Here is a 14,038-nt window from a genome sequence, read left to right as displayed (position 1 = left end):
AAACAGTTGGCATATACCGTGAGATTGGGTAACTTGCATCAGTGGAGGCTAACATGCATAGCTCTCAAATGAAAGACCTGGCTGGTCATTAAAATACAACTACACAGCTCCGCTCGCAGCTCTACTTTACCGTTTTTGTTTTGATTAACTTTGTATTTTAATGACCAGCCAGGTCTTTCATTTGAGGGCTATGCATGTTGCCTCCACTGATGCAAGTTACCCAATCTCACGGTATAGCATTGTGATTTTATAGGGTTCCTTCTGAAAGTACTGAAAATCTTTTGTTCGCTTAAGAAAAGTGGCAAAGTGTACTACTTGGTCTGGGAAGAATGGCCAGTTCCAGAAAAAAACATATTACCCCCTGTGGACGACAGGGTTTTTTGGATTTTATTTTCACTTGGGAATCCTGAGAAATTTGAAAAAGGTTTCGGAAAATCCATAAAATTTACTCTATTTTCTTGCCATGCCGTATTGGAAAATCCATAAAATTTTCTCTATTTTCTTGCCAAAGTATTGGAAAATCCAAGATTTTCCCGATTTTCCCATAAAAACCTGAAGTTTTTCAAAAGTAAATTGTTACGGAAATCCATGTCGTCCACAGGGGGTAACAGACTATAACGTGAACCGCCCAATTTTACCAAAAACAACACATTGACGTTCTTAAAGGCAAAAAAAGGATAGCTTTGTAAAATGGGTAAAATCTTCAATAAGACACCACATAGAGACACATGCATATACTAAGATATTCGAAATGAATAAAGTAAAGTGGACCTGCTGGGAAAGAAAAGAAAAGATAATTACGATGCAAACTTTCAATTTCGCCTTTAGAAGGCTGTCCCATAAAGTTTTTTGTTACAGTGGAACCAACTTCTTTGAATTCTCCTGTCAATCCATTTAAGTTCTCGCTTGTTGATGTATTATCCTCCCAATTGACAACGGCATACATTATGATTGAATTTTTTTGTTGTTAAAATTAGCAATTACAATAGAGAGATGACAGAATGACAAAAATAACTTCTAAAGTATCACGTTGGAAAGTCGAAAGTCGAAAGCATGTGAAAATTGAACGTGCAAATTCAAACGTCAAAGGGACTGGTAACAACTCAGATCCTGACCATAATGCATTGTAAGAATACCCATGTTGAATTTTCTCACAGGCTAAATCGAAAGGATAAAGAATCAATAGTGGTACATCAATCTATTTCATGTGAACTATACACGAAAGTTTTACGTTCGCACGAAGACGTCTGCTAACATGCCGCGCGCGCGCGCCAAGTCCAGCAAAAGCAAAAGAAACCTCAGGAAAAATTTTTTTTCGTAGCAAAAAACGCCCCGCAAGGAGAAAAATTGCATGCATAGGAATAGTCCAGGAGCTGCGTTTGGGGGGGATTCGATGTTTTCTGTGCGTGTAGTATACGTTCGTCGTTCGGGAGACTCTGCAAAAAAAAAATACTTTTGATATAAAAAAATATACCTTTGGTCAAAAATAATTGTAACCTAACATGTTCTAAGGTTTGGCCCTAAATTTTGTGAACAGTACTAGTGTAACTCGGCTTTAACGGGTAGTAAGGTCCACTGACATCATATACTGGATACATAGAGACTATGCCATTTTCGCACTGTTTTAACAAGTACAGAATTTGGCCAGAGAAATATTTTAAAACACCTGAATTGCCGTTTATGTATCTTGTCGTATTGTTTCTATTTTCCGTTTATCACTAGGCACATTTCCTGCATGGACATTTAAAGGCTCTTTGTGCAAATCTTTTGGCACTTAGTATGACTGACGAAGTAGTCAACAGAGTTTACCAGTTTTTTATCTCCTGTGTTAAATCAAGGGAAACGGTGTTCGGATTAGTCTTGAAATTGGAACGCCGTTGTTTAGAGCGTGAATGTATGACTGTCGTGGACCAGAATTTCTAAAGTGTTTGAGGAAAGAAGCGTACTCTTTGTTACATCAATGTAGCCTTAGCTTTGAGTAATATGACAATAAGCTTTAGTCCAAAAATATGGTGTGAGACTCCTATATTTCGGAGTTAACGGTTTCTAAAGTAAAGGTAGAAGTTGGTATATGGATCACCTGCCAATATCGAAACGGAATTTTTTCGGCATGGAGTCTCGAGTTAACATCATAATTAATACGACAGACATTTTCTAAAGTAAAGGAACTTGTTGTGTAATTTCATCACAGCGATTATAGCATTCGAATTTGACGAGGTTCGAGAGGCTTCTCGTCTTCTGGAGAGGAGGGACTCACCATCAGCCAACATACCAGGGTATTTTCTGGCGTCAACCAAGTAACATAAAATAAAGCCTGTGATGAGGTTGGTAAGAAACCAGAGATTGCAAAAAGAAGTTGAAGTTTATTTCCAATAAAATCAACACCATCCAACCTCGTCCCCGTACATCCCAGGCTTTATTTATGTTACTACTGATTGGTGCCAGAGAATACCCTGGTGTTGGCTGATGCGAGTTCCCCCTCTCAGACAGTCTAGTCGAAAGTCGAAAACGGAGCTTTTTTTAGTTCCGAAAATGGAACTTCTTTTACAATTATAACTTCCAAGTTTTGCTTGGTTTTGCTGTAACTTAGACATTTCAAATGAATTTTCGTGAAAGAAAAAAACCAAAAAAGTGCCTTAAATAAAATTCAATCTTTCTTCTTCCAAATTATCAAAAAAATCTTGGAAGGTTCGGTTTTATTCATCTTTTGTACGGTTTTTTGAAAATTAGTGGTTTATATAGAAATTCCTTTATTTTACAAATTACTGCTCGCGTGGACAAAGTAACGTCAAAGAAAGTTCCGAAAATGAAACTTTTAATTTTATGGAATAGAAAAACACAAAAAGGTTCTATTTTCTGCATTCAACTAGACTGTCAGAGGAGGAATCGCTTTAAAAGCATTTTTTTCACTTTATTTTAAATATACATACAATATATAACGTTATAAACGTTAAAGGTTTTTGTGTTCTCTGCGCAGACAACTAAAGGCTAAGTGCCCCACTGACAATAACAATAACAATAATAGAGAATGCGAAGTGTGGCTAATAGGACACGAAAAGTAAGTAGAAAAATTGCGACGAATGTTGGCACTCCAACGCGGTAGCGCCGGGCTATAGAAAAGGTAGAAGAAAAATTACGAAAGGAAAATTTTGTATATCAAAAAAGGAATCAACATTGTCCTTAAATATTTGTTTGTGACTCTAGCGAGTGTGAGTTCGTGAGTTTTATGTCAGATAGAATATGTTCAGTTCTCTGTTCCAAATCAATCGAGAGCCGCGAATACATAACATTGAGGACCTCAATAAAATAAAAGATATTTTTGATGGGATGTATGTGTGGCGGGTAACACAGCATGATCTTTCGCGTTCGAAGAATAGGGACCTTAAGCATTTAGAACGGCAACTTTGAAAGAGTACGACAGGATTGAACAAAAAGAAAACCCTTTGGGTTGATATTTGGATCGCAGCTAGATTCTTTTCTTTTCATATCAATTTTCTCGTGAGAGTAGTTAATTTTAATTGGGTAATTAATGGACATTTTCAAATCTCAGGACAATTTGAAATTTCTGTTTTGACGTCGTCTTCAGGACGAAGACGGTTGAGGAAGAGTACACTAGTTTTAAATGATATGAATCTCTTTAGATAGAATTATAACGTTATTTTTTACAAAGACTTTCCCGCATTTAAATATTGTCCATGTGATATTAAATCTAGATAAAATCGCATAAATTTTGCCATTTGCTTTTAAGATTTACTTCACATCCTCATTGAAGTTGCCGTCCTAGATGCTTAAGGTCGCTAATACCTTATCTAGGAAAACTTCGTCGGGAAAAATTTTCGTCAGCGTCAGGGAAAATTTTCGTCGGGGAAAAATATTCGTCACTTGCTCTGGTATTTGGTAAACGCATTATTAAGGCTAGGGAAAATTTTCGTCGGAGAAAAATATTCGTCACTTGGCCAAAATTTCGTCACTTTTCCCCGATAAGGTAGCAGGGTATTATCTATCTAGTCTAGCGCTATCATAAGTAAGAATCAAAAAGCTGATAATATATGATGTACAGGAAACGAGGTTGAACAGCATCAAATTTTTATTTTTTATTTTGAAAATGGACTTCCTCCTGCACTAGTTCCATCATTGGTCCAAATTTTATGAAGTTTTGTAAGATCTCGATTTGCGGGTGACTACTTATGAAAAATAGGAAAAAGAAGGAGGAGAGTGCGCGTAAGGCAAAGGGATGGAGAGTACCGTACGCTCACGCTCAACCGCCGCGCCTGCTTCCCTCTCAAATTCTTAATCATTCTTAAATCGCTAAGCAGGAACACTTGGAAAAGCTCTTAGTGTGGGTAAGAATGCAAAGGGAAAAATGGCGGCACGTAAGCGAAGGAGAATTGATTTCTTGGATATTCTGAAGATTGAAAACAAATATATTTGCCCTTATTGCTCTACAACATCTGCAAGAAAATATAACATTGAAAGACACATAGATGCTTTTCATCCAGAAGGTTACTCATTGAAGTGTTATGGAAGCATTACTGGTGATGACAGTGAGGAAGATAACAAAGCAGGAGAGTCTAGTAGTAGTAATACAAGAACAACCACCACAATAAGCGAAGACAACCAATCCCAAAACATAAATAACAACGTGGACCTGGACAACTGTCATTATGAAAATGGAGCTGTAGCTGAAAGAACTGAGATGGAGACAAATGATCAAAATTTTCAATCTATTCAAGAAGGTATTTCCGACACTATACACATCATCATGTGTCACATGTTGTATCTAGTGTAGAGCTAGCTACCGTGAAGTTGGGTAACTTGCATCAGTGGAGGGAAACTTGCATAGCCATAAAATGACTGACCAATAAAAGCAGCAAAGTTTCAAAACAAATGAACTACGCAGCTCTGCTCACAGCTCTAATCTACCATTTTTGTTTTGATTTAACTTTGTATTTTAATGACCAGCCAGGCCCAGGTTATTAATCTGAGGGCTATGTATGTTAGCCTCCACTGATGCATATTACCAGGTCTCACGGTATTATATCTATACCGCTAGCCCCATCATAGACAACATTACATTAATTCCAGGCCTAGGGATGATTGAATAAATTAAAACTCTAACATAAAAAAATTACAGTTATTATAACATATGTGCCGCTTTTTTACTTATCATTGTATGCTGGAGTTTTTAATTAGTAAACAACATCCCATTTTTAGCAAAAATCTCTTGGGGCCTGGTCAAATTTTTATTTTTATTATATCACGCGGTCACAAATAACTTATTCTGTTCTCAAACCACATACTCAAACTGTTGCACAGTGTACATAAGTGATTGAACGGTAAATTTGGATGGACACGCATGGTGCATGTCAGGGAAAAATATTTTTTTTCATCCACAGCAGACATTTACCCCAGATTGCCGGGGTATAGGCATAGTCGGACTATGAGTCAGACGCAGAAATCAAGTTATCTATCAGAAATTGAAAATAAACAACCTGCTATTTTGCAGTGTTTATGTAGTCAGTCTGCAAACACAGTCCTTGGATTTTACGATATGGCCCTTTTTTTCAAATGCGGTCCTTGTTTTTATGATTAGGGAGATAATAACACACTTTCCCACAAACTTATAGGTAAGGGTTGGATATTTTATTTTTCAGCTGAAGAACTTATACCAACGACATTGCCAGAACAAAACCTTAAGTATATTGACATGAAAGGTGATATCAATCACATTTTGAAATTAATTGAAGATGAATCATCATCATCAGATATTTATGGTAAAGCTCTTATTTTATATATTTGTAAGATTTTTATTTTTCATCCCCATATAATATGGATCATTTTAACAGAACACCCTTTGCCGAAAGCGCAAATTGATGCAGTGCCTTTTAGATTTATTGCAGAATATGTAATGGCAAATTTTAGATGAAGATAAAATCTGTAACTTACATTGTTTCTGGAGATTACAACAACGTGGAAATATACCACAACACAACATTACCAAGTTTGTAGTTGTGAAAAGATTACATTGTGTAACAAAATATAATCAAATTTGGCATCATCTATCTCATCCTCATTTTATAACTTTTTTTTAGATCCTTCGGATTTAGAAAGTAGTGATGAAGAATGCTGTCCAGCGTCAGATGATGAGACCGATTGTTCTGACTATGAGGATGATTGGGTCTATAGCATAGGAAATAAACATTCACGGCTAACCATCAAAGATCATGCTGCTCTTAACTTAGGTCTTTCCCTAAGACATAACCTTTCCAATGAATGTATTTTTTTTTTTTATCTATATATAGGTAACACGAACAAATAGTACAAAACTAAAGGTTCCTAGCCTCCCGCAAAAGGACCACCAGATCATACCGCCAGGAAATAGGAACCCTACTAAGCTAACAATAAACTATTAAATGAACTAATAGATGGAAAAAAGAAAACAAACTACAGAGGATAAATACTAACAGAAATAAAAAACAAAAACTAAAAGAGCTAGGAGAGCAGTTGGAGTAAAAGACTAAAATAACGGTCCCCCAAAACGGCTTGTATCACAGATAAATTTTATCGTTATACTCAATATATCATGATTTTGGATAATGCTAAAATCGGGGTCGCCATAAAGAAGTATTCTACACAATGTTTTGGGATTAAATGGAAACAAGGTTATGTCAAGTTGAAGAAGGCTGTCGAACATAACAAGTCTGTTATTGGAGTAATCAGAGCAATGCATCAGGAAATGTTGTGTCGTTTCAACAGAATTACTTCGACAGTTGCAGAATGGGTCGATTGTGTCTGCAAAGTTATGTCTAAATTTGTGGTCCCGAAGATGACTGAAACCAACCCTTAATCGGTTAAGTAGAACCACGCCATCGTTGTCACTAGCCCTGAAAACTGAGTTAGCGCAAGGTCTGAGAAATTTAAGAATCGCTTGTTTGAATAATGAAATAGAAGGAAGATTTCGTATATTTTCGCCCAGGTTATTCCATTCATTGATGCAAAAGGGGAAAAAGGAGGCACGGTAACGTTCAGTCCTACAAAATGGTGCCTCAAATGGTGGTTGTATCCTCCGCCCTACCCTACGTTCCTCCTCCCCTCTTTGGGGAGGAAGAACATTTGAGAGATAAGCAGGTGCAAAGCCATTGATTATTTTATAAAAGTAAATTAGTCTTCGACTTAGTCGCCTGTCCGACAGGCTTTCAAGACCTAACTCAAGATAAATTTTTTCTCTGGAAGTTCCTCTGAAACATCCAGTTATTGCAAGACAAGCATCATATTGAACTGATTCTAGTTTTTCAGAAAAAGTGGAATTACCTGGACGATCATACACGACATCTCCATAATCTAGATATGGTCTAATATGGGTTTTAAATATCGTGACTAGTGAATCCCTAGGTAGGAATGCACGAAGCCGACGAATAAGACCAATACCTTGATTGGCTTTTTTAATTTTTTGATCAAGATGACGGTTAAAAGCCAGCTCATGATCAAGAATGAGACCAAGATGTTTTTGGTGATCTTGTCGAGCAATGGCTGCGTTGTTAAAATAAATTTCTGGAAGATCAGGTAGATTTATCCTCCGAGTGAAGTACACTTCAACAGCCTGTTTAGAAGGATCAGGGTTGAAGGTCATTTTCCATTGATGAGCCCACTCACTAACCTTCTGCATGTCACTGTTCAATTCGTTTGAACAGCGAATATGATCAAGGATAAGGGAGAATATTGACGAGTCATCAGCAAAAATTTTGATCATGGAAATAATTCCTTCAGGGAGGTCGTTAATATATATCAGAAAGAAGAGCGGTCCTAGAATAGAGCCTTGAGGTACACCGGCCAAGACCTCCGTCCAATTGGAAGCTTGGCCATCAAGAACCACCCGCTGCAACCTACCTGAGAGAAAATTTTGAAGTAATGAGAGAAGGGGCCCGGACACACCATACGACTTAAGTTTGAAAATCAGCCCATCATGCCAAACTCTGTCGAAAGCTTTGGAAATATCAAGAAATACTCCGCGAGTATCTAGAGGTGGATTTGAATCGAAACCTACCAGGATGTCGTGCGTTATGGACAAAAGCTGGGACACACAAGAGTCACCCTTGCGGAAACCAGACTGGGAATTAGTAAAGAGATTGTTGTTTTCAAAATAGGTGTAAACAGAGTCAAAGATGCATTTTTCAAAGATTTTACCAAAAATAGGTAGAAGAGATACTGGCCTGTAGTTTTTTAACACACTCTTGTCCCCTTTGTTTTTATAAACAGGGACAACATTTGCTTTTTTCCAATTCGATGGAAAAACACAAGAATCTAGGGAAAATTGATAAACTTTCATAAGAGGTTTAACCAAGGATTCATCACAGATCTTAATCATCTGTATGGAGATGTCATCCCAACCATGCGCTTTGTTAGATGTAAGTGCGCGTATAAGGGCTAAAATTTTTGCTTCATCAAGAGCAATATTGTTTATTTCAAGATTTGTAGCAAAGCTTTGTTGTGGCAAAACACTATCAGTGTCTATGAGAGAGCACTGATTAGCAAAAAAATTGTTAAACATATTTGTTTTTGTTGGAACATCAGCAATGAGATTATTGCTGGAGTCTCGAACAGGGGGAATCCTTGGCGTCTTCCTCTTATGAAGAAATTGATTTAAAATGGACCAGTATTTTTTCGTTCCCAGATTTGGATCACTAAAATTAGTTGCTAAACGAGAAAAATAAGAATTTTTTGCATCTCTGACTACCCTTCTACACCTAGACTGATGTTCATGGAGGGTTTCAAGATCTTCTACCCTCCTCCCATTTTTGACATACCGCTTATAGACTTTAGATTTTTCAAGTAAGGCTCTCTTTATCCCAGCCGTCATCCATACTGCTTCCTTGTTCCTGACGGTTATGACCTTATTTGGCACAAAATTTGACATGATATTGATTATAGTTCCAGTCATAAGGGAAACCTTCCCGTCGACATCAAGACCCTCAAAACATACATCCCAGTCTACCATGTCTAATGCCCTCCGAATACGAATGGGGTTTTCTCTGGAAAAGTCCCAAATTTTACGTTCATAAGATGGAGCTAAAGGGATTTTAAAATTTAATTTGCAAAAGGTTATCTGGTGATGGCATTTAGGGTGCAAAGAGGGAAGGATACCAGAATCCAAGACCAAATGATCTGCTGATGAGAAAATTAGATCGATGCAAGAAGAAGAATTTTGAGGGAGGTGAGTAGGTCCATCAATTAATTGTCGCAGACCATGCTGGGTAGCTAGATTTTGAATATCTCTACCACCAGGATCAGTGATGTCACCGCCCCACCAGTCAGAATTCTTGACATTAATGAATGTATGAATGATATACTTACAACAATTCAACTACATTTACCAGAGGATAACTTGTGTTTCACATCGTTTGCAAAGTTAAAAGAAAATGTCAGTGGAATACATAACGAACAAGTGAAATTGATTGAATACTGCGAAATACGCCACACAATTTGGCCAGATGATGTAGATATTACTGAATGCGCCGCTGGGTCTTGCAATGGGTAAGTATAATCCTTTTTTGTAGTACCTGATATAATTAATGCTTAATGTAAAAAAACTTTTTTGCTTCAGCTTTAAGATACAAAGATTTTGGCTGACAAAATAATAAATCTTATATAAAGGACGAATGATAAAATTATCCTTCTCTTACAGAACACGATATAAAGGACCTAAGGAAAAGAAGATCAAAAAGTGTTTTGTTTTAACATCTCCCATCAAAGAGCAGATAAAAGCTATCCTTGAAAGTAAGGAATTATTGTGAAATCTGCTCATTTATGTTTCTTTTAGATAAAATTTGTTGCACTGTAAAAATATTATTGAGTAATTTAAAAAGCTTTGTCTTATTCTTAAACATTCTTCTTTTGACAAAATTGTCTTTCAAGAATCTGCAAGAAGTTTTGCGAACTTTTTGAAATATCATACAATTTGCACTTTCAGGACCTGGAATGTGGGAAAAGATTAAAAAAAACCATTCGGAAAAGACAAAATAACATGACATATGATTACACAGATGTCATTGATGGTGAAAGGTAATTTAGTATTGAGTGTGACGTTTTTGTGAAAAATAGCAACACCAGGTCATTTTTCATGTAATTGGGTTATTAGAAACTATGTTCTTTTTGGTTTCTAGTAGATATTGCCCTTACTTTCTAGAATATCCTCTCAAACAACATGAACTTATAATGAATATATACTAAATTTGAAAAATTATTTTTGATTTTAGTAGCTTTAATGTGGTTTTATGATTTTTCAGTTATAGGAAATTGTTTGAAGAGGGTGGACCACTTTTCAACACAAGTGATCTGACTATTATATTCAATACAGATGGAGTTGCTTTATACAAATCATCGCGGATCGAAATTTGGCCAGTCTATCTTGCTATTAATGAGATACCTGCTATTGAAAGGTATGCATTGTATTTAACTTATCATTATGCAATTATACTTTTTTTTCCTTTTCGGGTGTTTGAATTCTTTTCTGTAAAAGCTTCTAACAGTTTGTAGTGTCACTGCAGAGCCAATTGACGATTGCAATCTCATTTTTATCATTAAACATATATTGCGACCATGTCTCTATTTCGTTCTTTTTTTTTTTCCAGGTTTCAGTACAAAAAAGTGGCTCTTTCGGGACTATGGAAAGGAAAAGGAAAACCTCCTGTCTACCCATTCTTAAAACCATTCACTCAAGAATTAGTGAATTTATGTCAAGAAGGTAAAGACTTTTTTCTCTCACTCAGCGAGTTTTCAAATTTATCATCTAGTTACTACAGTAAGCAACATATTGATAAAAGGGGTTAGATAAATAGCTTCATTCATTCATTTATCTCAGGCTTAACATTGGAAAATAAACAAACAATCAAGATGTATACACTGCTTGGCTCATTAGATCTCATTGCTAAAGCTCCTATTTTGAACATGAACCAACATAATGGATATTTTGGATGCAATAAATGCCTTATAGAAGGGGAACATTTGAACAATGTTCATGTGTATCCATATAACGAGTCAAAGAAAGCAATATCACGTACAAATGATGGTTACTATAATGATGCAAAAAGGCAATTCTCAGTGGTAAAAAGGTAAGATGACAACATAAGAATTCATGAATCTCTTTTCTTTTGATTCGGTAAGCTCTATGCAAAATATGAACATGATTGCATACATAAAGCAACCTTTAATTAATTCAACAATTCTTTTTCAGGAAAATGGTATTAAAGGACCATCTTGTCTAATGCTTTTACCAGAATTTGATCTTTGTGATGGTTTTGTGCCAGATTACATGCATGGACTTTTACTGGGTATTGCAAAGTGTTTGTTGTCTTTGTGGTTTGATCCTGCAGAACACAAGAAATTTTACAAGGAACACAAAATGTACCCTGATTATCATATCAGTCACTTAGTAAGTTATCAATATTCTTGCACTCGCTACATCAAGTTTTTGATATATTTTTATAATACCACCCCTTCATTTTGTAGAAGCAGAATCTTTTTAAACAGTTTGAAAGATAATCAGATACGTTTTTTTTGCTTCTATATTCAGCTATATGAGACCCTTGGATGTAATTTCTAGAAGACCACGTCTCTTATCTGGAAATATTGGGCATCTTAAAGGTAATTTTTCAAAGCTAAGTTTGCTTTTGAAAAATGATTTGAGCAAAAAGATTTAATCAACAATATTAACTAAAACATACATTCCTTAATTTTTAAGCCAACGAATTGAGATCATGGTTGCTGTACTACTCATTACCATGTATGGAATGTATCTTACCAGAAATTTACTGGAATCATTTTGCACTCCTCGTTGAAGCAACACATATTTTATTGGCAGACAAGATCAGTAAAGATGATCTATCTTGGGCTGAATCATGTTTGGATTTGTTTTATAAATACTTTAAAGAGTTACATGGCGAGTTACATTATATTCTAGTTGGTATTAGATCCCTTTTAAGAAAATTTGAAAAACCAAATATCCGCACAATTTCAAATAAATCAGAATAGATAGTTGCTGAGTTAAACTAGGTGAAAATTAATGTTGGTGAAAGGCATAAAGTTGCATTAGAGTTTTAGTATTTTGTTCAACTCTTAGTAATTTCATAATGCTCTGTAAAGATTTCTTGTGTGAAACAGTTGACCTAAGTGGTTTTATTGAATTTTCCAGCTAAAATTCCAGTTTTACAACGATCTTCTTACTCAGACAGCCCTAACACCGGAAGAGGAATTTCTTCTAATCTGCGGTGATCTTAATGGTCATGAGGGTAAAGAAACAGCAGGTTTCGACAATGTTCACGGTGGAAATGGTTTTGGTGACAGAAATGCTGACGGTATCAGACTTCTTGATTTCTGTTTAGCTGCTAATCTTGCTATCACTAACACATTCTTTCCTAAATCAGACAATAAATTGGTCACCTACCAGTCTGGTGCCACAAAGTCACAAATCGACTTCATCTTAATTCCGAGAAATCACCTAAAAACAGTCCGCAATGTAACTGTAATTAATGGTGAAGAATGCACTCCACAACATAAGTTGATTGTTGGTGACATTATTCTGAATGCAGGCAAGGTGACTCTCAAAGCCTTTCCCAGACGCAGACGCGTATGGAAACTAAAAGAGCCTGCTATATGTGAGGATTTCTGTGCAAGTGTTAATGCGAAATTGCAAAATGTTGTTGCTTCTAATGATATTGATGAATCCTGGAAGAATTTGAAAAACTCTATTCTTGAATCCTTTGATACTTCCTGCGGTTGGTCAAAACCACATCAAAGACGCAGGGAAACTTGGTGGTGGAATGAAAGGGTTGATACAGCTGTTAAGGAAAAAAGAAGACTTTGGAAGATCTGGAAACGTGGTGGTCAGAAAGAGCCATATCTGGCTGCTAAACGCAGGGCAGAATCTGAAGTTTACCAGGCTAAAAAAGATGCTTCAGTTGAAAGGTTTCGTAATTTGAATGAGAAAGATAAGCTTAACCATGTCTTCCAGCTTGCTAGAAAAATGAAGTTTGAGAATCAAGACATTGTTGGTGAAAAGTGTATTCGTAACAAAGAAGGGGATATTGTATATGATGATGCTTCAAAGTTAGAGGCCTGGAAACAACATTATGATGGTCTCCTGAACTCAGAATTTGCCTGGGATGAATCTGCTCTTCCAAACGCAGATCCCATCATGGGTCCCTCAATTGAGATAACTGAGGCAATGGTACTCAAAGCCATTAATCGGATGAAATCTGGCAAATCCGCTGGGCCAAGTGGCATAGTTTCTGAGATGCTTAAGGTCTCGCGCGATAGTGTTGTCCCGAAACTCACAACCCTTATTAATTTGATTATTCGCGAAGGTAAGGTACCTGATGAATGGAACGAATCGTACATCATTAGTTTGTATAAGAGAAAAGGTGACTCCCTTGATTGTGGTAATTATCGCGGTCTCAAGTTGCTGGAAGTACTGCAGAAGGTACTGGAGCGCATCTTGGAAAGTCAGGTCAGAGAGCAAATCTTAACGACTCCATGCAGTTTGGTTTTATGCCTGGTCGTGGAACAACAGATGCCATATTCATCTTACGGCAACTTCAAGAAAAATATCTTGGAAAAAAGAAGGACATATTTTTTGCCTTTGTTGACCTTGGAAAAGCCTTCGACCGTATACCACGGAAAGTGCTGTGGTGGGCCATGCGAGCGAACTCTTGGTGTTTCTGAATGGATTGTAAAAACGGTTCAGGCTATGTACAATTCTCCAAGATCTCGTGTTCGCATCAATGGTAAATTCAGCGACGAGTTTGACGTAAACGTTGCTGTGCATCAAGGCTCAGTCCTGAATCCTTTGCTATTTATAATTGTCATGGAAGCTCTCTCTCGGTCATTTCGTACCGGTTGTCCTTGGGAATTACTATACGCAGATGATTTGGTTATTATTGCAGAATCTAAAGAGGAGCTTTTGTTCAAGCTAACCCAGTGGAAACAGGCCATTGAGTCAAAGGGTTTACGTGTGAACACTCGGAAGACCAAAGTAATGCATTGC

At 36.6% G+C, this 14,038-nt stretch overlaps 1 protein-coding gene across 1 annotated transcript in view; it reads right to left on the bottom strand.

The window, feature by feature from the left end:
• The window catches only part of LOC136804063 (triosephosphate isomerase-like), a 387,417-nt gene that overhangs the window by 339,974 nt on the left and 33,405 nt on the right, over positions 1–14,038 (bottom strand). The window lies entirely within an intron of this gene.

This window comes from Clytia hemisphaerica, unplaced genomic scaffold, assembly GCF_902728285.1.
Source record: "Clytia hemisphaerica strain Z4C2 unplaced genomic scaffold, Clytia hemisphaerica genome assembly, whole genome shotgun sequence".
Classification (NCBI taxonomy): Eukaryota; Metazoa; Cnidaria; class Hydrozoa; order Leptothecata; family Clytiidae; genus Clytia; species Clytia hemisphaerica.
This window is presented reverse-complemented; position numbering and strand designations above follow the sequence as displayed.